Source organism: Phycodurus eques, chromosome 11, assembly GCF_024500275.1.
Source record: "Phycodurus eques isolate BA_2022a chromosome 11, UOR_Pequ_1.1, whole genome shotgun sequence".
Lineage (NCBI taxonomy): Eukaryota > Metazoa > Chordata > Actinopteri > Syngnathiformes > Syngnathidae > Phycodurus > Phycodurus eques.
The window spans coordinates 12,946,845-12,973,646 of record NC_084535.1 but is presented as its reverse complement, the minus strand read 5'-3'; positions in this window follow the sequence as shown (position 1 = coordinate 12,973,646).

Below are 26,802 nucleotides of genomic sequence, written 5' to 3'. Positions count from 1 at the left end.
AACATGAATCAGTGCTGAATGATGAACAGGGAAGAAAACACATCGACTTGGGTAATAACATCCTGGAGGATCATAAAATCCAGACCCATCTCAAACCCCAAAATGTTTTGGGGTCACACGTTGAGTGCAGTCATCAAATCCTGGATGTTCATAGGCCCATCTCAATCCCAAGTACAGGTTTAAATCCAGATTGGGTAACGAAACAAAACAATCAGTGGCACTACATATAAGGTTTGCCATGTAGATTGGCCAAACGCTGAGTGTGCATTCAGTGATTTGCCAGCCAATGACGGTACTGAGTTTCTACTACCCCCATTGGGTACAGTCAGAGACCCTGTAAAAAGGCAGGAACTAAAGAAAAATGTGAAACACAGTACAACAGCAGAATACATGCCAAATGAGGTAATGCAATTCCGGATGATCATAAAATCTCAGGCCATTCCAATGCCCCAAAAATGGGATTTGCTACTCATCCGCTACCCTTTTGAGGACCCTAACATAGAACTCTAAATTCATGAGTCATTGTCTGTACACTGAAACTCTGCAGTTACAGGACACTGGTGGACCTCTTATTTGTTCGGATTAGTAGTATGTTTTTTTTGTTTGTTTGTTTTTTACCATAGGGCATAATGTAAACACAAATGATTTGTTAAAAATGAGCATAAATATGTTAAGCAGTAAAGCCAAACTTTGGTGTAACTTTAAATCCATATTTATGACATATTTTTCCCCAAAATGTGGGTGGAATTGCATGATTTATACAGTACAGTTAATTCAAGACTTCCTGTCTACTCTCAATAGGCCCTCTGTCATTTACATTTTTATATTTTGACCCTCACTTCATTATTGCTGTTTTAAATCCCAGCTTGATAATGGCTGTATTGTTTAATGCCTTTACGGTGGGCATAGGCGAATGGCACTTGACGCTATTAGACACATTTTTCCACTGATTTAGACCTTTCTGTTGTTTACTAGCTCCAAACCCTAGAGTGTACACGGGCTGGAAACTTAAATGAGGAAGTCTTTTAACGAGAGAGGTTTGAAAAAAAATAAGCCTCTGTGCCATTTGATTTCTAAATGTGGCAAAAAAAAAAAAAAAGAAGAGTTGTTTGTAGGGAGTTTATGGAAACCATCGATGGAGAAGTGGAAAAATCTGCATGGGAGTGTGTGGGGTGGCAGACAATGCTGAGGGGAGTGTGTGGGTGTTTTTTCCCCCCTTCTCACATGGGAATTTCATGGAATCCTATAGCGGCTATAATGATGGATTTAGAACAGAAATGCATTGAGGTTGAAGCACAACGCTACTACACTAATAGTTTCCATTATGTCACTCAAGTCGCCTCTGATCTTGACTGGCAGGATAAACTGTGTCATGGAATATCATGGATCATTCGGCAGTTGATGTCATAGCTAATTAGGCAAAAGGCAACATTCTATTTTTGCTATGATGGATGACTGCCGTGCTCGAACAATCTGACTGATATTTGGGCCAGAGCCTGGCAATAATTATGGGCTGATAGGCTATACTACATATATCCTTATTAAGACTATGGAAACACAAGTAGATCAAAGATGCAGCCGTACTTGGAAGGGAAAGTCCTTCAAGGATAAAACAGTAAGCACATACTGTACAGAACCTACCAATGGCTTACCTGCAAAATAAATGACTGAACATCTGCAGCTGCGAGTTGGTTTGGATCAGGGATTCTCAACTGGTGGGTCAGGACAAAAAAAGTGGGTCGTGGACAGGTAGTAAAAAATTACGGTGTGGTCGGTTGACGACACCACTAGGGCTGTCAAAGTTAAAGCATTAACTTATGATTAATCACGAAAAAAATATCACATTAATCATTTATTAACTCAGATTAATCACACAATTTAATTTGACCAAACATGCTACTTTACCTTGACCGCGAATGGATATCTGAAATGCGGTGCAGGTTGCTAAAAGGTCAGTGATCAGGTCAATGCTTACGCCAGTGCATAGATAAGTGAGGAGACTCTGACTGGTATGCTCAGCGTTAAACTTTGCTTCAAAAGTCACTGCGATGGGATTCTCGGAAAAAAAAAAAAAAAAAAAAAAAAAAAAAAGGTCATTTGCATATAGTGCAGCGCTGAAGCATCTATTCATCGAAGCACAAGTTTAAAATACCATCTCAAAGCAAAATGTAGTAATATGTGGTACTAATTTTTTCCACATTATGACCTAGTGAACACGCATTTAACCGTATTGTAATCTAACAGCGAGTAATTATGTGTATAACAAAAATTACAAAGGATCGTCTTAATGCTTGTGTTTTTATTTAACAAAAATTTCACTTGAGCAAAATATTGGCATTTGACCAGTATTCCTGTTGTGCAGTGTCTAGTTGCAGCTTGTGCACATACCAATACCAAGTAATGTTTTTTTTTATCAGAACGATCACACAATCGTGACAATGAATCTCAGATCCATTAAATGTTTTTCCTTTTTGGTAGGTGACGCACTTGATAGTTCTAAAACCAATCAGTCCTCATCCAACAAAAATGACAATGAGACTATTGTCGAAGAGATGAAGCAGCATGTACCAGCCCAAGACTCTGTTTCAGATGACACAGACAATCCCTTAAACACTCCCGTTGATGTTGCAAATGCCAAGCAGACACATGCACACCATGAAGACATATGTGATGATGATGATGTCATCAGTGAACCAGACTATATCCCATCTTGTGATAAGTCCTCTGACCCTGAAAATAAAAGGCAGCCTAACCATGGTGGAAACAACTCCACAACAGCAGGATGAAGATGTTGATTTAAACAATATGGTCAAAAGGGAAAAAAATAAACACCTTAGAACATGGAACCAAAATGAAAAAAAAAAAGAAACATTTGTCAAAGGAGTGTGATACAAGTGCAAAAGTGGTATAGAAATAGGTGCAAAGATTATGGATCCTCCCTGCAACTCAAAGCTCTGTCAGTGAGTCTCAATCCAAGACTGCCAAGTCATTACAGAAGACCAGCGGCAGTGGATATTTCAGAAGATTTGGGCAATGAACACCTGGGAAGAACGTCGTTTATATGTCACCGCTCTGGTCACAAAGGTTAACATAAAGCAAAAGAAAGTTGCTGAGGGATCCCGATGCAATTCATTATTGTCCTACCAACTGAAGCTTCAAGATGGAACGAGTCTCAAAGTGTGCAAGGCACTTTTTTCCTTTACACTTGGTTTCCTTGAAAGAACCATTATACACTGGCTGAACAAAGACACTATCAACCATGATGAACAAGCGGCAACGCCACTCTTTAAATCTGGTTCCAAGAGCAGCAAGCATGCAACGCTTGAAACTGATATCAAGGATTTCCTTAAGGATTGGTTGAGGGACCTGCCCACTGTTGAGTCACACTACTGCAGAAGCAGAGAGACCTACAAGGACAAGAAGTTCTTTCATCCAGGCACAACCGTGTCCCATCTACAATGGGGAATATCAACAGGCAGCTGCAATTGATGGAGTGAGGGCAGTTGGAATTTGATATTTCACAAATGTGTTCCATGAAGAGAACTACTCTATATTAATTCCAAAGAAAGATCAGTGTGATGTTTGCGTTTCATTCAAACATGGTAACATTAGCGAGGCCAAATATGATGCACATGTCACCAAGAAAGATGAAGCGAGGCAAGAGACATCCTGTGACAAGGATTCTGCAAATAATGAGAAGTCTGTTCGGTCAATGGACTTGCAAGCTGTGCTGCTGTGCCCAAAAACCAAAGCTAGCAGCCTGTATTACAAAACAAAACTACAGGTCCATAAGTTCACCCTCTTCAACTTGAAATCAAAGGCAGGGTACTGCTACATTTGGGACGAATCAGAAAGCGACCTCAGTAGGGAAGTATGATTAAAAGGTATGATTAAAAACCATCCAGAACTCAAGGAGATCATAGTGTGGAGCAATGGTTGCGGATATCAGAAACGCAATGCATTCTCTGAGATTTCAAGGAAATATGGCGTACTAATAACAGAGAAATACCTTGCTGCAGGGCACACACAAACAGAGTGTGACAGCATGCATAGTACTATTGAACGCAAAATAGTTCTTCACGCCAAGAGACTACGTCATCATGCTTCAGACTGCAAGACTCAGACTATCACCTTACCATGTGAAGGTGCTCAAGCACGATGATGAGTTCCTGAAACTGAATGGATCTTACTTCATTAGCATCAGAACTGGCAAAAAAGCTGGAGATCCGACTGGGCATGACTTGCGGGCTCTTCAATTTAGTAACGAAGGCAAGGTCCATTTCAAGCTGTCCCTCTTGGAGGACTCTGCCACAGTGGGTACAGGTGCCAAATGAGCCAATGGCATGGATAAGAATGTTTCCATGTGCTCTGCCAATCAAGGAGAGAAAGTTCCAGGACCTCCAGTCAATGAAACAGGTCATGCCAGTTCTTTGACAATTTGCCACATTAATAGGCATCAGTTAAGAACCCAGCAAAGAGCTGGAGCTAGAAGTGGGGCGATGCACATACCTCCTCAGCATTATGTTTCGTTATTTATTTATTAACCTTCTATTATTGAAGGTTTAAAATTGCTTAAGCAGTGTTTATGAGTTACTCTTTTGCGCCCTTGTTGTAAAGCGTGAAGCAAAGATGGTCATATCGGTGTCAATTTTACAGTGCGATGGGAGTGAATAAAGGTACTTTATTATTCCTACTTGTACAAGTGATGTCAGCAATATCCGACCAAAAAAAAAAAAAAAAGCTACAATATTAGGGTTTAGTTGAGTTTGGTATTTGGCTCTGAGATTGGATAGATGAGCCCAGTTTTAGCAAGACACACCTTTTGGATCTTACCAACACCACGTTGGACTATTACAATACCGTTGCCATGACACCTCATCAATCTTTGTCATTTTTTAGCACAACCCTCTACACAGTCAATATAGCTGACAATCCTTTCTCAGTTTGGCTTGGGCTTCCTTCTGTTTATTATTCTTTCTCTACATGTTGTGTGCGCTCTTTTTTTAACCTTTGAATTATGTATGAAGTCTTTTTTTTAAATCCACTTGCACATTTGGCACCAACGCTCAGTTTATTTGGCTTTGCTTTAAGATGTCAAGGTGCCCCACCGCATGCTACAAATGTCTGTAAAACTTCAAACTCTTTTCTGACAATGACAGTGGGGCGTAAAAGACATTTTTGTGATCTCGGAGGAACCACGCCGCGCCATTATTACCTCCGCCAAGAGTAAAAACACAAGGGCAAGAGGTGTTGTTTTGATGCTCATTTGTTTCTTTTACATCTACAAAACCGATTTCCATTCAACTTTATGAAGGCATGTGTCAAAAGGTGAACACATTGAATTTTGGTGTCAATCCGAATAAACATTTAAATAGAGATCATATTTTCAGCACATTATGCAATGTGGAATTGAGTTAGGCTTGTTGTTTATGTGGCCTCGTGTTGTGCTTAAATGAGTTATCTGTCTGTTAGTAGGATAGCTACCCCTGTCTTTTCATAATGAAAGGCATTCGTTGGAATCAACAGCCTCATTCTTGTCAGAGCACACACTGTTGATTGCAGAAATGGAAAAACGATTACATTTTCCCACTGGTTTGTCCCACTTTAAACAACAATTCAACATTGGTGGAGGTCCGCGCTGTACTGAGTGAAATCCTAGTTCAAATTATTTTCGAGAGAAAGTCGCACTTTGGTCCATCAAAGCTTGCAACAGGGATATTTCTCCTCCTTGGTGGTGTCAGTGCAATAAAGCAAAAGTGTTTTCATCAGGCCGGGGGCTGCTGTTTGGAGGCCTCTCTTTTCTCTCAGTCCTCTCTTTTCCCAGCTCCACTATCCTGAAGCCCTGTGGGTGTGTTTTGAGTGGGCTCAGCAGGCCTCCATCACAAAGCCCAATTCTTTCCTGAGTCCAAGACTGCCAGCTGGTGAGAGTGGCCACTGGGAGAAACTGAATGTTTGGGGGTCTTTATCTACTCCTCCCTACTCTGCTGACCCAAGGAACAGAAAAAGAAGCAGGACTTGAAATAAATCAACAAGCCCAACTGCACTTTTTTTTATCACCCCAGCAGGCAAGCAAGACTGATAAAGCTCCTCCGCTCAGTAGCAACTCCCCAGAAGAGAATAAAAAGAACATAAAACACAAAGAACTGGTTTCTGTGTTTTCGGGAATCCAAATTAATTGTGGGTCATGTCATGTAGGTTTTGCAGTAAAGCTCGAAAACGGGACACGGTGGCTCCGGATGGTACCACCATTCCCATGGGAACACAAACGATGCACCACAAAAGGCCTCAAAAGTTCTCAAGCACAGAAAGAAGATACAAGACGTGCACGTTAAACACACTGTTTCTCATTTTCTTCTTCTTCCTGAAGATGTGCTTCAAAACCTCCTCAGGACCAAGGCACAGCTGGAGAAGAAGACAAGCGGGTAATGAGTCACCGCCTCCTATCCAAGTGCTCCAAAAAGCATCAAAACCCCCAACAGTGATGTATCAGTCAGCTGTCATCTTCCTTCCTCCTCAGGTTTCAGAAGAAAGACGCTCTGGTGCTCATCATAAACCCATGTGATGCTTCAGAATAATAGCGGAATGCTGCGAGCTGCTTGATATGTGGCTGCGGCCAGGCTGACAGCAAGAGACACACTTAGCAATGGTGCAATGTGCAAAAAGATGACTTCCTTCAGCTGGTCAAGTGCCATGAAGGGGAGGGAGTAGCCCAGTGCTCTGGCCTTTGATCAAATGATGCTTACTTCAGGTCATCTCATCACTGTGTATTAAACATTATGAATGACTAGCTGGTTCACCCAAATGACAAAATTACAGCGGAATGTGAAAATAATTGGTTGCAGGAAGCTGCCTGATTTGTAAAAAAATGAAAATAACCTCCACTTCTGGCTCTTTGGTCATCCTCAAACTTTTATGGTGGCTTAAGAAAATAATGCTAGAAAGATGAAGAAAAAAGCAAAGCGCACTTACGGGTCTGATAGTTTAAGCCTGCCGCACACCGAGCAATCCAGCCAAACCCGACTGTACTCTTCTGCCGTCTGCAGGTTCGATCCCTCGGGCACTGGTTTTGTGGCGATTCAAAATTTGAATTACCGTTGCACGATGTAGCAATGTCGCAGATTACACCGAATCAAAATGCACATAAACTTTCACGCTAAAAATACATTTACAGATTTTAAGATAGCGAGACCCAGCCGGCTGCCATCAAGCTGTATATCAAGTTTACATATATTGCGTTTTAAAACATAACTTAACTAGATGTACAATTTCATATTTACCTGTATCTGTGGATGAAATGGCAAAGTTTGCAGTCTCTGTCACCAAAATGCACAAGAGTGATGTACGGACCGTACTGGGTAAATTCAAGTGAATGGAGGCAATTGGGGAACCTCTCAATATATCCCCACTCTTTTATTCTCGCCCACGTCCTCCTCTGTAGCAACCCGCTTCTTCCCTGACTGTCATTCTATATTTTTATGGTTTCATAAAAGTGATAAAGTACAATGTAATGTATGTGCAGCCTCAAAAGCCTATACAGGTTTGCCAGTTATTGTCGCTGGGCGTCCATCAATCCAATCGCTCAATGTACGGGTGTGAGTCACCAACTGTAATTTTTTTACGACGGTCCATTCCAAGTTGGGTTTGGCCGCGTCGCGCGGTGTGCGGCGGTCCTTAGATGCTCAATGATCTGAAGTCTCACAAGATGGGCCAATGTATCGCTCGCATAATGACGTCATGAATGATGACAGTTTTAACTCCAAAGCTACTTTTGGGTCTTATTTTGAATGTAATAAAGAAGAATGTAATAAATCTGATCAATTCAATGGAACTTTATTGGAAACCAGACTGGATTGGACACCTAAAACAAGCATGCATGTATGACTCAAATCTAGTTGGAGTTTATATACGTAGGCATGTGTATGCGTTCAGATAATGGTAGTGACCTTTTCAATTTGCAATCAACCCCAACTTCAATCCATCTATTGTTTTTTTGTTTTTTGTTTTTTTTGTTCCTGTTTTGTTAGTTGGAACATAACAAACCGATGATCTGCTGTCAGCTCTAGATGGGCAGTGGGTGAACATTGTCAGCCCGATGTGTCCTGCACCTTTGGCAGTTTTTGGTCGAGTCATGTACACCCTGTACTGGTTGCCAGCCAGGTGGTCGAGTGGTCGTCTCTCAACTTGGGTTTGAGCCTGAGCCACTCGTGTTACCTTGCCATAGTGTCTTTGAGCAAGATACCTAAAACTCCAGTTGCTCCTGATTCTTCGTCGTCATCAGTCGGTGAATGAGGAGACTGTGTTAAAGTGTTTTGCGTGCCTTGAAGTCGAAAAAATGCTGTAAGTGCAAGCACATTTACCATTTACAAACAACCATTCTCAGTCACAGTCACATTCTCACCTTTGGGCAATTTAGAGTATTCAATGAACCTACAACACATGTTCTTTGGAAAATGGGAAGAGGTTGGAGAACATCTATGCAAGCATGATGAGAAATGCCAGAAATGCCTGCGCCAAGACTCGAAACCTCAACCTCAGAAATGTGAGGCGAACGTCAAAAGAAGTTACTAACCACAAGTCACTATGCCGTCCATCTACTTTTTTATTTGTTGCTCTATCACAAATTCTGCATTTAAAAAGAATTGTTCAGTTTTGCTGGACTCAGAGAGGTAACACAGTATATACTATTTACAATATGTCTATTATTGTGGTTGTATTAGTGTATACTGTAACTGCACTAAATTATATTGCGAGCATACATTAATTCATTGCACCTGATCAGCCTATAGTCCTACTGGTAGACACTTTGGTTGTCAGTGTATATAAAAGGTTACCATTTCCAAAAATAATTTTAAAAACTATACTCCACCAGAGAAATAGCAGCCATAGAAATGCAATCAAATACAACATACTGGATGAAAGAACACACACATTGACATATTTGTACCTCAGTTCAAGTCAAATGTTGAACAACCAAAATACATTCTGGTGTCATGGCCGTCCGTGCCCACATTCTCTCAAAGCTGACTGTTGTGGTCAGACCAAACTCTTCCACAGCAACTTGCTACATGTGTTTTCATGCTGTTCGAGCAGACACTTGCAGTGCTATTCTACGAGCGGGCTCGTGGGGGGCCCTCCATGACAGACAAGAGTCTGATTGTTTCACACAGAGCTTGAAATTAAACAAGTCACTGTTAGATTCAGTCAAGCAAGTCGAGGCAGTTTTAATGAGGTGGCTTTAGGTGGATCATAATACACAGTAAAAGGGGATAAGTGGAGAAAACATAGTGGCCGATAGGACAATGGAATCGAGGACCTTTTCGACTGAGGAGCCATGCGGAAGCACTTCAGAGAAGATCCTGTTCGGCTATGGTTTCACTTTTAATTCCTCCAAACCGTGATTATTCTTTTGAATCTCACCCCATCAAAAGTGCGCTCAGACCTCAAGGCACCATAGCAATCCTTGGGGCCCGTGATTTGCATTTCAAGATTTATGGGCACACTTTTAAAGAGCTCCAGATCAAATGCAATATTAGAACACTGAACTACATCTCTGGCTCCATAAAGAGGGGGAATAATTACACAAACACAAATCAAAATGATATATTGAGATATGTTGAGAGACAGAAAGCAGGATATTGGATTGCATTTACCTCCAGAGGAGGAGGTGGGAGTTTTGGGAGGTCAAGGGAATTTTCAACCACAGCTTTACATCTTTGAAAGATGGTTTTGTTTCCTGTTTATGCACTAAATGGAACCATGTTGGCCCATGACCCCCATCAACAAAAAGGGTCATTACTTGTACCAAAACAAAAAAGCACATATTAATCTTAGCTGCTGATTACTTATAGTATCCGTCATGAAGTATGTTTACAAGATTTAGAAATAAGACAACCAAAATATTAAAAATGCCCCCCGTATGATGCAATGCAGTTCAACACCACTGTAAATCATTCAGCAGTTTATAAACCTGTATAACTATCTGTGCATGGTCATAAATTCAAACAGGCAAAAGTTGCAGTCAAGACTGTTTTGCTTCAGTCTCATAGGAGGCAGGGGCAGTTACAAACCATTTAGCAATTGCCAAAAAAAAGAAAAACAAAAAGAAAAAAAAGAAAAACAATTAATTAAAATTAAAACAAAATTAAAAAGCAAGGATCCTCACCTTTAGCCATATCCACAGCCAAATTTAATGGGCTCTTCCTTGCCTCATACCACACCCCTCCACAAAGTGTAATGATTTTTTGTTGGGCACGCATAACAGATTTCTCGTCTGTCGGATCCTCACGTATTATGTCGTTCTCCCTGGACCAGGAAGTAAGATTCTAAAAAAACTGACTCACGAAAACAAATATGCCATCCACTGTTTCTTCACTTTTGTTATAGAAATGCATTTTTTCACTTTTTGCTGTTTAAGTAACAACAGAATGTTCCCCCATCCCAGAATGCAAATCGTAGAGTACCAAATGTCTATTCTTAGAATATGACATGATTAACCTGCAACCAGAAATTAGCCATGCTAACAAACTAGACTAACGATTGTCATAGTGTGGGATGTGTAACACTGAGGCCTACTACGCTACCGGTATTGTATTTTAATGTGGCTCTTAATGGTGGTACTTGGAGAGGTAAGGATTTTTAGGAGGTACTGGGTGTAAAAGGTTTGAGAGCCACTGCACTATACAAAACAAACGAAGCAAAACAGACATGGCATTTCACTCTTTTGTCAACGTGGTTCAAAAACATTCTCTTTTTGACGTTCAATTCCTGATGGAAACATTTCCCACTCCCCCACAATCAAAACAATCCTCTTGTTTTCCATATTTCTCCGTGAACCAGGAAATGGCCTGCTAACATACGAACCGACAAACAAATTTAAATACGGTGGTACCTCAACTTACTTGTCACCTGAATTACGGCCAATTTTTTCAATCATAACGCAACACACGTAGACAGAAAATATAACAATATTCACAGGCATTTACTTTTTATTCTCTGTGAAAAAAAAAAAAAAAAAAACATGACTGCAGCTTAGACTTTTCCTCGGTCCACCAGCAAATATCTGTATTGTATGTATGTATTTACTGCCCCCTGGTGGCCAAGGCACACAGCCCAAAAAGGAACAGCCCAATGTTCATTGAAACAAAGCATGAAAAATATGAGCAGAAACTGTTTCATTCTTTACGTTATATTTAATTGTGTTATTGTTGTATACAATAGAGTGCTATACAGTAGAGTGCTATTTATATTTTTTTCTTATAAAAAAAACTACTGAAATTTTGGTGGTTGGTGGAATTTCCATTCATTTCAAATTTGAAGATGATTTGAGGTACGAAGGATTTGAGTTACGAGTGCCATCATGGAACACATTAAACTCGGAAGTCAAGGTATCACTGTGTCGTGCGCTGGGTTTGCTCCACTGATTGTTATTCACTGATTAATTTTATAAAGAAAAATCATTCTCAAGCTGTGTATTGACCATGTGGCAAACAGAAACCCATTCGGAGTCTGTTTGGTGCTCTCACAGAACATCAGACTCCATTGAGCTTCTTCAGTGTTGGGTGCTGCCTTGAGGCACATAGCAAAGAAATCAGCAAATACTTCCTTCGTCTTTACCTTAACTTGGGGGTGGGAACAAACAGGAGGCATCAAAGCAAGATGAAACTTGGCTGGAGCAACTTGGCCCCCATTGTGTGTTTTGTTCAGCATGCGAAGACCAGTGGTGTCCTGCCTTAACAACAAATCCTGCTATATGTTTTAAACATCCCAAGAAGGTCAGATCTGCAAACTGTTGAACCCTCAGACTCTATCATTGGACTTTTTTTTTTTTCTTCATTTTCATTTCCTCTACTATGTATGGAAAAAGGCAGCATATAGTTTTCCTTGGCTCCAATCAGCATGGCTAACAAGGGAGAAAAATAATCTATGTTCTCTGGATATACTATGATGTGTTCGAGTCACTTCATGTTTAAGGTAAAGTCAAAACCCGTTTAGGAATTGGCTTTGAGATCCTTTTTTAATTTTTATTTTATTTTTCAGCAAATCAGAGGGCATTATTTCATATTCATTTTATGGAGATTTACCATGGAAAAAAATACAGAAATGTCTTTTGCATTTATGAAAAGTTTTAAGTAAAGATGACTACTCGGACACAATAATTCATGTTCATACTGACCCACTAAAAATACTAAAATATACATGCCAGACTGGCACATATGCAACAACTGCTTTATCCTGCCGAGTTTTGTCCAAATTATGAATACCCTTCATAGACATATGAGTTTAAAATTCAACACAAGTAATGTAGTAAAGCCGATGGTTGTTATAAATGTACACTTTTCTGTAAAAAGGTGAACAAACTTATTAAGAGTAACATGAACACGACAATTGCTATTTATGTGCATGCCTTAAAGGTTTTCAGTGTTTACTCAGAAACCATAATGGTCTCATTTTCAAAAACTTGACTATTAGCAAAAGCTTTAGCCTCCAAAATGCTATTTTCCCATTCTGTTGTAGTGTCAACAAACTCTTAGCCTGACTCTCACAGACAGTGACCACGCGACTCTAAACCTAAATAAACCTTACCTTAACCCTCACAAACAGATGTCACACTACATGTACATGTGATTTATGTCAGAGGATGTTGATTATTGCACCCAAAACAGAGTTGAGTCTCCTCAGTGTGATCTTGTAAAGAGATTTAATGCCTAAAAAAAACAGAAGGTTAATTGAGGACTCTAAATTGCCTGGAGGTGTGAATGTGAGTGCGAATGGTTGTTTGTTTCTATGTGCCCTGCGATTGGCTGGCAACCAGTTCAGGGTGTACCCCGCCTCCTGCCCGATGATAGCTGGGATAGGCTCCAGCACTCCCGCGACCCAAATGAGGAGAAGCGGCTCACTAAATGGTGGATGGATGGACATTGTACTTGCTCTCTCTCAATATATTGTGTTTTTAAATGTGTTTGTATTGTTTTATATGTGATTATGTCTTTCAAAAAATGCAAATGCTGTAACTTCAACAAAAACATGGTGTATTTAAATAGGGTATTTCTATTTCACGAATTTCACTTATTGCGGAGGTGGACTGGAGTTGTTGCTTGTACTTTGATTAAGAAGGCTGCTAGCCAGCGAGCCAGCCGGCTAGCTGTACTACACTTCAAACGTTCCTCGCCGTTATATGCTTCGTTTCGGCACCGAGCTGCGACCCGGCCGGCCACTGTGGGCTGCCCAGGCAGAGACGGGCTCCCCCGGCCTGCAGGCTTCTCTTCACCGATCGGTTGCGAGGCTCGTGGCTGCGAGGCTCCCCGCGTGTGAAAGCCGGTGAGACTGTCCACCAAGCCTGAGGAAAACCTCAAGTGAACGAACTCCTCCTCAGTAGCAGTAAGAAGGAACTATAACTGTACAATTACAAATAGTATGGAAAACATTTTTACAGCACACGCACACCTTTATCTGCCGCGCTCGCTCACGTCACGTGAGCTTCTTCTTTTTTTCCCCACACATACATAGGGTGAGTTTTGTCAACAAAATCATACGCCGCATTTCCACCACTACACCAGAGTACTTTAACCCATGAATAAAAAGTTGACTTTCCCTAAAGTGTCCCACCTGTGTGCATCTACGGAGCCAACGCCATTCCGCCGGTGGCTCGCTGCTTTCGTGAGCGGCGCGCCACGTGTTACCACAACAATGGCAATTTATCGAGTCCGTAAAAAAGTCTCCGTTGTATTTATGGAATGATAACCCACCCTACTCTGCCTCTGATTGGCTACTGGCTAGCACCAAGACAGGACTTGTACTTTTAGTGGATAATGATTCGCTGAAACACTTCAGCAACGCACACACACATATAGTACGTGGGTAAGCAATGCTGTGCATCTGTGGACGCAGATTCGTCCTTGCTCATTTAGTGCATCTCAGACGCGGGTCACACATCGAACAAGATCCCTGACCGGGTTTAAAATTCACAATTGTTGGCCCTAACCGCTTTCCAAGCAGATCGGGGACGAGAAAAATTACTCTTAACATACCCCACACCACAGGATAATTGCTCAGGATAATCTTTTCGAGACATCTGAGAATCTGGCCTTTGTTGACTTTCATAGTATGTAAGGGAGGAAGCATGCTCAAATTAGATCAGGTTGTTGGTATATGTGTACCAATCTTAGGTTATAGCTGTCCATTTGTTGGTTAGCATCCAACTTTCTGATTCAAGTTGTGTGAGAATAGTTAGATGGCACTCTTCTATTTGCAGGTCCTCTTTGACTAAGACAGCAAAAAAATGAAAATACCAACAACAACAAAAAACATATGGAGGTGCCGCTCACTACACTTTGCGTAAGAAATAAATGCCTTAAAACCACCTCCTTTTTGACTGACAAGTCAATTCAACGTTCAAATTTAGGTGGAACTTTTGAGTCAGACTCAAACGTCTATAATCCAAGTATCTAATCACCTCCTGACTCCAGCACTCCAGTGGGTTTTTGCTCTGTGTCACTTGCATATAAAAAGAGATGAGATAATCTGGCAATAGCGGAGGTCCACTGTGGTGAGTGTATTGTCTGCACTGAAGCTAATAAAGTCCAGTCATGCTGTTTGATCCTTGATCCTTGGCCCAGGTCCAGACCAGGCATACTGCTCTTGTCTCCCCACTTATCAACCCCTCTCTGCCCCCTTCCAAACGTTGACAGGAGAGCTTCCAGAAACAGCTTTGATCAGCATCTGCCTGTCATTCAGCATTAGCTGCCCGGGGGTGTGGGTCCTCTGTGAGGCCAGGATTCACCACACAAGGCTTTTGGAGTTCCAATTGAAGGCCTCGGTGGCTGTGGAACAATCAGCTCTGTGTGGCACACGAGGCGTCTGGGTGTGAGCAGACATCCTCTGGTGTGTGCCACATGTCTCACCCCTGACACTTTTACCACCCAATCTGCTGCGTCCTTACAACTTTATCTCCCTAACGTGGGCCCACGCCGTTAACAAAGATGTGTAGATGAGATCATAAATGGGGCCGACACTTACGCATGCTCCCTTAATGCTCGTTTAATTGATCCAAATGGCTTTTTCCAGGGCAGACCTCCAAAAAAAAAAAAAATGATGGCATCAGGTTATTGCTCCTAGAGAGTGGTGAACCTCCCTGAGGTTCAGCATCCAACATGTTCGTTTATTTCCAGTTCCACTGGAATCACAGTTCAGTACAAACACACGTTTGGATGGCATATTGTTGCCGCTATATAGCCAAGCATGACATCACCTCTGTGTTTTCAATTCTATCATATGCCTCATAGTGGTATACATTAAGGCCGCTTTATACTCGCACGGCCGACAAAGCCCGCATTGCATCACATAACCGATGAATTGGCCCGCACGGCCCCTCTGCGTGGCTTGACGCGCACACGGCAAAAATTGTTGCTGCGTGTAGAATGCCGCGGAGATCATCTCTCGTGATTGGTCCGTTTTAGTCACATGCGCTGATGATGTAATCAGCGTTCCTCCCGGTTCCACATAGCACCTACGCCGCCGCCTTCTCGATCGATTTTGCAGCATAATTAAACGTGTCATCTGATCATCTAGGTCCATTTGTTCTAGCAGACCATGTTCCACGGTCGCCATTGTTGTTGCTTTGTTCCTTTTTACGGAAAGGAAAGTAAAAACGGCTACCGGAAATGGCCACAAAATGCAGAGGAAAATCCACCCTGTAGCGTCCTAGCCAATACCAGCCGTAGCGACACCCCCAACTTGGAGGAGAACTGCAGCACACTTTCAAAACAGCGCGCGTTGGTTGCGCTCGAGTACAAAGGCAAACTGCGTGAGGGGCAGCGCAGTCGCCGTTAAAGAATACTTGAGTCTTGTTCAGCTCAAACAGCACTGACAACTTTACAAGTTTACAGGGGAGATTGAAAAAAAAATAAATACATTTCAGAAGGGATTCATAACACACAAGCTACAACATGAGGTAAACTTGCACAATCTAGAGATGGGAATGTTTGTTGGGGTGCATTGTGGTCGTCTCCAATCGATCATTTCTGGTTATTGTTGCAGATGCGCCTGGATTGGATCGCATTAGCTCAGTGTTTCACAAACTTTAATGAGAAAAGGCACCCGTTTTATAATAAAATAATCTCATGTCACATATACTCACAGGAAGCCATTAATTATTATGAATGGCAACAGCATTTAATAGTTCTCCCTTTCACTATACGTCACTGGCATAAATAGATGAACAAAATCCTACAGTATTTGTAATATTAAAAAAAAAAAAGATTTTGAACTAATTAGTGGAGTTAAATTATTTCCCACGGCAGACTTAATGAGCTCAAATGGCAAAATAGGGTGCTACAGAACCCTGGTTGGGAATCACTGCATTAGTTTATGCAGGTGTACCTAATGTTGCAACCAGCTAGTGTCCTCATGCACAACATGAGCATGAACATGTGTCGAAACATCCCACACCGCTTCCCCGCTGTGCCCACCAAGTCATTCATTTCCTTATGAATTAGAAAGCTTTCGAACCACGACTGAGGTTTCAGCTGACAGAAAGCTGAATGTTAATAGCTTGTGCCTGCCAGTTACAAGACTATTCATACATCATATTCACAGCTTATGTGGAAACGCAGTAAGGGATACTGGGATCAATGACTGCATAATCCTGAAACCTTCATAGTTCTAAATGAAGAAGCTATAATCCATTATTTCTGGCGCCCCCTTACACTGGAATTCAGCATTACAACAAAGCCTTCGTCGCTTCGACATCCATCCATCCATGCATTTTCCATACAGTTTATCTGTCCGGCCTCCACCTCGTCCTTCCAACCTTGCACTACCTTTCCTCCCTCCCACTGTGTCTTCAAGAGCGCATCTCAAAAATGTTGATGTTCAAATTTTTTGAAAGAAAAACAAGTGGACGACGAGCAGGCTTTTTCTCTCTGACGTTTTTTTTAGAGTTCTCCTCCCACATGTTGCTTCAATTGTTTTTGTCCTTTCTCTATGATTCAGTCGACCTGCGCGCTGTCCATATATGGGCCTTCCCGTTCGTTGGTAAAATGCGTCATTTCTGCTATGTCATTTTAAAGCTCCACCAAGTGATCCAGCGCGGGAATGTATAGGATAGTCACTAATTATAAATAAAAAAAAATATTGAAAAATATAGCAAGATGTGTCAGAAGCTGATTGGCTTAATCTGCATTCTGTCATACTGTTTACTCTTGTAGTGGCTTGGGTGAAATTTACTTTTAACAAAAAGTAGATGTGGATTTCGGCTTTAAATTTGTTATTTGTATATACTGCATATTTTATATCTTTTCATGTTGGTCCAAAACATTGAAAACTAAAGTTAATCTTGATTCAGCCATGACTCTGTATCAATTATCCCAATGGGCTACATTTTGGACGGCTACTGTACCACTATTTCTGACAGTTTGAGCTACTATTGTTCTCCCTCGGGAAGTATTCAACAAAGGCCATTCAGTAAGAGTGGTCACGGCTCTGGCCTTTACCGCAACCTTTTCTGCAGGTCGACAATGTACACCACCAATCTCTCGAACTGTGCATTTACTCTGTAGGCTACCCTGCCAGAGAAAACAGATCCCATTTAAACTCAGTTGGTGGAAATGTTTGCTTTTGTGTCAGCGATTGCCAGAATCAAGAAATATCAAACTGATTCAACAAGACTTGGAAATATTGAAAAATGTTTCTTTTCAATCTTTAATTTCCTGACCTTCAGTTACCAGTCACTCAGTCACTCGCAGGCTTTTTTACCCGCTCAAGCAACACAACTATGACTTCACCACGGCAACGGTCACGTACAATTAGAGTCCGGAGAACGACAGGAGGGCTGAACCCCCCGCCCCAAACTAAACAGGGAAATAGATATTGTAATTATGACTTTGCTCTGAGGCTAAATTCACACCCTGACTCTCTAAATGACAGAGACAGAAGCAAATTAGAGTAAAGGGTTAATCTGACAGGTCCATAAAGATGGAGGATTGAAGAACCTCCCGTCATATTCTCAATTCATATTACGTATCTGCTTTCCCCTCAAACTACGCTGATAATACGTTTGTTTTAATGAGACTTGCGGCCACTGGCTGCGGTTCGGCCCAACAGAAACAAACCTTGTGAAAATCTCAGCAGGATATTGCACTGAATGTGTGTGGGCATATCACATTCTATAAAACAGGACGGAATTAGCACATCCCACTGGAAAAATGACACATTTCTCCCATGTCAGACCTCCACAAAATACAAGAAAAGTGAAGTGTCAAGGAAGTGTTTGATATTGTTTGAAAGTTAAATTACTCCTGCTGATTCCCTTGTGCTTTTTTGTTTTGTTTTCTGTCAATATTGTGAAATCGCCACAAGTCCATCTCACTAAATAAAATGTCAGACTTAACGTGAATCATAACAATAAAACATGGGTCGGTTTGTCAAGCGGTTTGAGCCTTTTATAACGTTGTTTAACAACCATCGAAAGCACAAACCACATTGAGAAATCCACATAATTAAAGGATTTAGCCAATCAATCTCGCAGTGTAATTTCCTCCATCCTGGCCCCAGCCCAATGGGGTTTAAGGGCAGCCCACGTAAGGGAAGGTCACGGGACCTATGGGACATGTTCAGGAAGTGGCAGCACACTGCTCAGCCTGTAATGAATATCACGGGCGTTAGAGTAAACACTACACCAGCAGTTATTGCTCACATCACACTCGCCCTGCAAGGCTCTGCATTGGCTGTAAAAACTGCTCACTTGGTTAGTGGGTTCGTTGTTGCTGTTCACCACTCAAGACTGGATCATATGACTTCTGCAAACACTCCTGGCTGGTACAGTTTGGAATTTGATGGAATTTGCGGGGGAAATACTCCTCTGAAGTGAGGCAAAGGTGCTGATTTTGATTCATCTCATCACAAATGACATCAGCATAAAGCACATTTCAGTTCACTGAGCATGATTCCTTTTTCTTTGGCCTTTTGTACTTTGTTTGCAACACTGAATTCCAAACGAATTCGAAACCACAACAAGGGCTGTTCAGAGAACAACAAGATGAACAGAGCAGAATATACGCAGGAAGTTACACATTTATGTACACTTGGTATCAAAATTACATTCTACAGTGAACTTCTTTTTACACTTGTGTGATAGTTAAGAGTGTTTTTTAAAGATGAGATACAGTAAGCGCCTTTGCGATGGCCACCATCACCTTTGTCATTTGTTACTTAAAATAGGGTGTTTCTAATTTCGTAGATGAGCACCAAGGCAGCGAAATTAAAAGAGGGAGGTTTGCGCTGTGTGGGCATGAACATAGCCAACTTCAATCATGTCACATCAAAGCGTCTTCTTTCATTCCCTTTAAAAGTGGTACACTTGTCACGCAGTAAAAGTTGGCTTGGGAGATAGACCTATGCTGTGAAGTGGGCACTTGGAGACCGCCATCCCCCACCCCGATTGTCTGAGTCCACGTGCCACCCCCCCCCCCCCCCCCCTCTCCCACACACACACACACATACACACACAGCTGTGCCACGGCCAATGGGATGATTTAAAAAATATAATCATCATCATCATCATCTGCCTCACAGTTCTGAGAACCCGGGGTCAAATCTCGCCTCCCCCGTATGGAGTTTGCATGTTTTCCCCATGTTTGCGTGGGTTTTCTCCAGGTACTCCGGTTTTCTCTCATATTTCGAAAACATGTATCGTAGGTTAATTGAAGAAATTGTCTGTAGGTATGAATGTGAGTGTGAATGGTCATTTTTCTATGTGTGCCCTGCAATTGCTGGCGACCAGTTATGAGTGTACCCCGCCTCTCGCCCAGAGTCAGCTAAGATAGGCGCCAGGACGGCCGCGACCCTAGTGAGGAAAAGTGGCATGGAAAATGGATGGATGGATGGATAATAATAATAACAATAATAATAAGATGAAGAAGAATGGGTTCAATGAATTGCTCTCTACAATGATTCAGAGGGTTCGATGTACGCTGTTCGCATATTTATAAATAAGTCTGACACATCTCCACAGAGCTCGTATATCTGTCTGCCTGCACCTCGATCAAATTCGCGTTAGACCAGCAGTATACCTTGCGGCAAAAGTTAGATGTGGTCTGAGCAGCTGTAAGTTTAGACTGACCTGGAGTCACCAAATTGTCACATGCACCGGGTGGATGTCAAAGGAGTCACTCTCGTTGCATCAGTACACACATTTTGGTGCATTCCCGTCTGCCAAATTGGCAAACACGCCAGCGAGCCTTGCGTTTGCACCAAAATAAAGAGGCGCCACCATTTTTGCTTCAAAATTACAGTCCTAAGTGTTTTATTGTATTACTATTTATAGCGTTTTTCTTATTTTCACACTTTTATGACTTAAGAATGTTCATTTTTTTTAAACTTAAATTTGCCTGTACAGTTAATAATGTTTTTATGCTGGCCACCAGGGGTGTGCAGAAACCTTTGCGCAAAGGTGCTCAAAGTTAAAAGGGGGACACATGGAACAAGAGTTTGAAATGCCATAGCATAGCATTGCAGGCTATTCGTGAAAACAGAAAAGAAAAGACACTTGCCTTAAGGACACCAAGAATTGCAGTTTCTAGCAAAGGTGTGCACCATTGGTTAGTTGTTAATCGGCATGATACCAAACCCACCAATTAGTATTTTGTGCGCACATTACAACTAGTTTTTGCATTCAGCCAACACAAAGCATTGCTTCTCTGCCCTCAATTACTTTGTAATTATATTGATTTTGTAATTATATTGATTTTGTTTTTTACAGTGTAAAGTTCAACACATTAATTAAATTTACGTCCTGCAGGATGGTAAAAAAAAATCTCAACAATACATTCATAACACTCCTGATCTTGACTGAATTTACCAAACCACTATCATAAAAATCCATAAATGAAAAGACTTCTACTGAGTTAAAATACAATAAAGTTAGTTCACAATTGGCGAGATAATTAACTGTTCAATAATGACACAAGATAAAGGAAGTGAAAAGAAACTGAACTTATTTTTAAATATAAATTAAGATTTCAGAGCTTCAGATTTTTTGTGAAATTGGACTACATTCTGATTTCCTTAGTCCTCTATCAAAGTTACCTTTGTGTTTTAAGCAAAACAAGACATTCAGGGACTTCAGCTTTTGGAAAAGCGATCGACATTTTTGCCTATTTTCTGATATGTTTGGAATCAAACACAAACCCAGTCATTCCCAACAAGTTCAAATTTAATGTCTGCCCAATTTGAAATTCTAAGGCCCACCAAAACCTTAAACCAAAACTGTGATCAACATGTCAGCCTAGGATCAATAATTTTTCCAAACAATGTTACATAAGGGGCGGCATCGACTGGTTAGAGCGTCTGCCTCACAGTTCTGCGGACCGGGGTTCAATCCCCGGCCCGGCCTGTGTGGAGTTTGCATGTTCTCCCCGTGCTTGTGTGGGTTTTCTCTGGGCACTCCGGTTTCCTCCCACATCCGCAAAACATGCATGGTAGGTTAATTGAAGACTCTAAATTCCCCGTAGGTGTGAATGTGAGTGCAAATGGTTGTTTGTTTATATGTGCCCTGCGATTGGCTGGCAACCAGTTCAGGGTGTACCCCGCCTCCTGCCCAATGATAGCTGGGATAGGCTCCAGCACGCCCGCAACCCTAGTGAGGAGAAGCGGCAAAGAAAATGGATGGATGGATGCATGTTACATAAATATGTGCAAAGGAGTGAGTGGCTTTGTTTATTACATTAATAGCTACCAAACAAGCTAATATACTGTAGTGAACCGGAGGTCTTGGACTCAAGTCTGAATCGATTCATGAATTTGATGACTTTAGACTCGATTTGACAATATGTTAAAAGACTTGCAACTCGACTAGGACTTGAACAGCAATGACTTCACTTTGACTTGATGAACGACTGGCTTTGAAGGTGCAAAAGTTTTGACCAGCCTCTTAGTTTTCTTATAAAGGTTCAATGCACTTGTTTATAAAATTTCGTTTTGATAAATAAATAGGTATTTTAAAATATATTAAATATATAAAAGCAGTGTATAATATATACATATTATTCAAATATAAATATTATGAGATTAAAATGTTTTTATTTTATTGGTAAAATGACTCGAAAGGACTCAAAACTCAAAGTGTAGGATTTGCGACTTGACTCGGGACTTGCATGTGTCGACTTGGGACTTGACTCAGGACTTGAGGGCAAAGACATGAGACTTACTTGTGACTTGCATAACAATGACTTGGTCCCACCTCTATAGGTAACAATATCAGTCTTTCATCTGGGCTCCGATTTGACTTCATGGCACATAGTGTATCAAAATGATAACTTTTGATTTGGAAGGTCTGGACTGGAGTGTAGTGGACCACTGAGTCACACAGACATCTCCTTGCCGGTCGACTTTACACTCACTCACTCCGACTGAGCACAATGCATCTCTCTATGTTTCCACATCCCTTGAATGCACAAGTGAACCAAAATGAATTGGAATCGGTTAAGTGTAAATGAAAGATGAAATAATACTCCCACAGAAAGTTTACTCTGGGATGTTATTCCACACAAAAGTCAGGATGTCGCGGATCTCGTCCCAGTTCAAAAAGGCGCCACATCCAGCACCGCAAGGCCTGATATTAGAAGGCCACCTGAGTGTTTGGGATCGCTCAGTTGAAAGAGCCGAAGGAGAAAGAAAACCCCAAAACATAAACCTATTTATTGAGACAAATTCAGAGCAGGAAGAGAAATATTTGGTTAGCTCGGTGGTGAACAGTCAGCGGCGTTGGAACGGTCCACGGTTGAAGAGGGTGGGGGAACAGCCTGCCCTTTGTTTGCTAACAGAATGGTGCACTCCATGGGGTCACTGCAGGAAGCCTAACATCACAGTCAAAAGAACACACACACACACGCACACACATTCTCCTGCTATTGCACACATGCATGTATGCACATACACACGCGCGCGCACACACACACACAAACCATAACATTCCTCTATTTCTATGAATGTTTTATTAACCATGTGAATGGGTCATAGAGTTACCCCCGTACCATAACTATAGTCTCCATAGTTACACACTCAAACATATGCAAAAACACACTTTTGCCCTTTTCACGTACACACATATAAAGGTGAAGGGATGACGGGCACATGGTTGGATTCTTGGTTTTTCATTACCTCAAAACTCTTTTCCGAACCTGACTAATAAAAGCATAAATGTTCAGCTGTAAATGTTAATAATTTACCAGATCGTTGCATTCACTTGCAGGCTTCTCAAACTGCATTAGAGGCCAGAGAATGGATTTTGTAGGAAATAATTTGGGAAAAGTCAGCACTATATCACATACTGGACTGTAAATTGACATGCAAGGTAGGTTAATTAAAGACTAGAAATTGTCCATAGGTGTGAATGTGAGTGTGAATGGTTGTTCGTCTATGTGTGCTCTGTGATTGGCTGACGATCAGTTCAGGGTGTACACCGCCTCTTGCCCAGAGTCAGCTGAGATACAGGACACACCAGCACGCCCACGCCCCTCGTGAGGATAAGTGGAAACTGAAAATTGATCAATGAATAATAATAATAAATTGGTTTTATAAAAGTTTTTTTTAATATGCAAAGAAACTATTTACAATTAAAACGGGAATGACATTTCTCTTTATAATGCCCCATGAATAAAGATAAATCAGTTTTAGAAGCAAACATTTTTGTCTTTGTCAAGGTCTACATTTATGAACCTATTGATTAAACATAATCATCAAGTAAAGACTGCTTTAAAAATTGTCAGTTTATTACAGATTACGCTTGCTTTGGTTGAGAATATGGAGATCTACTCAGGGCAGGGGCCTAATCTAGTGGGACAGAGGGCTGCAAGTCACCCCATAATCATGAAAACTACACAACTATTTACCTTTTCAGCTTTGACAGAAAGCTGTGATGTAGCAGTTTCTCAAAAAACCCTATCATTTATAATTACTTGATGGATTGGGTTTTAGTGCATTTAAAAAATTTAAGAATGTCAAACTGGTCCTTGCATCCTTCAATTTTTCTGTAAGTGGCCCTCGTAGGAAAAGGTTTGGACACCTCTGCACTAACTCATTCACCAACACCATCCATTTTCTACCCAGCTGACTTAAGGCAAAAGGCAGACTACACCCTGGACTGACCACCGGTCAACCACACTGTGAATAGAACATTGACCGGGATTGTATCCCATGACATCTGTTGCAAAAAAAAAAAAAAAGTCAGCTATGCGAACTACTGAACTACTGATGGCCACCACTGCATCAACCAACAAAAGACTGCCTCGTCTCCATATATCTAAAAACAGAAGGCCTGCCTACTATCTCCAACTCCACTCATAACTTGAATGGTCCTCTAGTTGGTAAATCAGATATTTTCAGAGTCCAGAACCCAAAAGACGACAGGTCAAGAGCACTTACAGTATTTCCTCGTGGATTTGTTGTGTTTTCTTTGGGGTTTTTTCATGCGTTAAACCCCCTTTGACAATAAACCAGAAAAGAAAATGAGAACAACAATACTGGAAAAGGAGCCTAGCATCAAAAGCTGCTAGGTTTCCTCCAAGTTGTATTGCCTTACTATTAACAACACTTAGTTGCTTTACCTTCTTTTTGCATTAACACGACAACAATGCTAAAATGTTACTTAAACATTTCCCTGTACAGTATTTATATGTTTGAGTATCAAAATTAAAAGTTTCTCAATGACCTCTTGGGGTTTCTCAGTCATTAACCAATGGTTCGCAGACCCCACTTTGAGAAACGCTGTACTAAATGTAATTGAGGAATGCTGTAACTGTGATGAAGTAAACATCCCAATAGCGCAGAAACAAAGGAATCAGCTCTGCAAATAAGTCACGTTACTGTACCTTTAAAAAGGCCATTAATGACCCAAAACAAAAACTTTAAACTAATCATTGGTGCTTCCAGTCCAGAGAAACCTCTTACGTGTTTGTGTGCATCCTGCTGTTTTGGCCGCATATAAAATATGTCTAGGGTAAACTCTTCTAAACATCCTGGAGGGTACACAACACCACAGGCCAACATTTCGCACAAAATACAACCTCTTTATACTGTATTTATGAGCTCAAGACATTCCCAAGTGAGCCCATCCCCCAATTTACACACTGTGCCGTGAGACCTATTCTGTTTGGTCAGAGCGAGACAACCTAAGTGATGAAATGATGGCTCCTTTTATAACCTGTTTTGGATTCTGTGAGCCTACGCACCAACACTGATGTTGACTTCTAGACATGTCTCACTCATTGCAATGCTTAGGTGTTAAAGCAGGAGAATTTCCAGATCCACGCACATGTTAATTCCTCACGCTTCTCCATACCCCCGCAGAGAGCAGAAAGCAAGTCCTGTTTGACTTGGACGGCCCTACAAGGAGACCTCCGTGTTGAACAAGCTGTAACACACCAGTGTCCAGAAACACAGTCTGAGTGGTCAGATACAACCGGACTCACACTTCATTGCTGAATTTTTGCATGAATCAGCGGGAAGCAACAAGCATTCACATCCCATGAATTCTGGATTTAGTGGTCCAGCATGTCATCCTCGAAATGACGGATTATGTTCTGTCTTAACCTCATGTATGATGTTGTATTAGTACGTCAGCAACCCAGATGAAGTGAAAATAGAATAAATGATCCAGTCTCTCCTGGGAAGACTGTGTGTCTGTGGGAAATTTTGTCCATTTATCCAGCAGAACATTTGTGAGTGTTACTTGGACCCGAGATAGGATTTGGCTCACAATGGTTGTTCTATTTCATCCCAAATGGTTTTGGTGAGGTTGAGGTCAGGGTTTTATTCAAGTTCTTCCAGATCAAATCCCAGCATGCCTTTATGAACCTTGCTCTGTGCACTGGGTCACAGTCATGCTGCAACAGAAAAGTGTCATCCTCAAAGTGTTAACATCCATCCATTTTCAGAACCGCTTCTCCTCAATAGGGTCGCGGGCGTGCTGGAGCCTATAAAATTAGAAATATACAACTGTCACGTGTCTCAAGAGGTGAGATGAAGATTGAACGGCCGCCGCGCACCAAGCAAAGCGACAAACGTGACTGAAATGAACCATAGCTAATCAATAACAGATCGCCCCTCTCCAACAGAAAAACCCCGATGTTCTTACCGGGAAGTAACGTTTTGAGGCTCTACATATACTGTACTGTATTATTCTTTATTGACCCACAAACAACATGGCGCAATTGTCAAGGATGAAGAGGATTGGTAGCTATATTATTGAAAGAGTAAATGGGCAAGAAATAAAAGAGAGAGTATGGCCATTTCAGAGTCTGTTGGCAATTAATCATTGACTGCGACCCATTCATTGACTGCACGAGTGCATTTCGGCGACAAGAGACTCCACGCTTTGGTTTTTAGCCACAGGTACATATGAAATTATAAGTACGGTATATTTAAGTATCATTGCAAAACACTATATACATAGAGAGAGAGGGAGAGAGAGAGAGGGTCGCATACCAAGAATCTGTCCATGCAAATTTAGCTGGAGAATTTTTGGAAATATTCAAATAGGTTGGACTCTTTTCACTTGAATGAGAATACTTTAAATGATATTTGTAGTTTTTATTATTGATTCCTTTTATGCTTTAATTTAAAATAGTACTTTAATAAGGGAATTTCATTGAACAACAAAATGAATGTGAGTGCTCAATCAAATAAACACCATACGGCAGTAATTAATTATTGCAGTAATTAGGTAAGTGTGCTGTGTACACACTTAAATTTGGCTGATTTAAGCAATATTATGATCCAAGAAATTTTTTTCCCATAAAATGTTTTTCC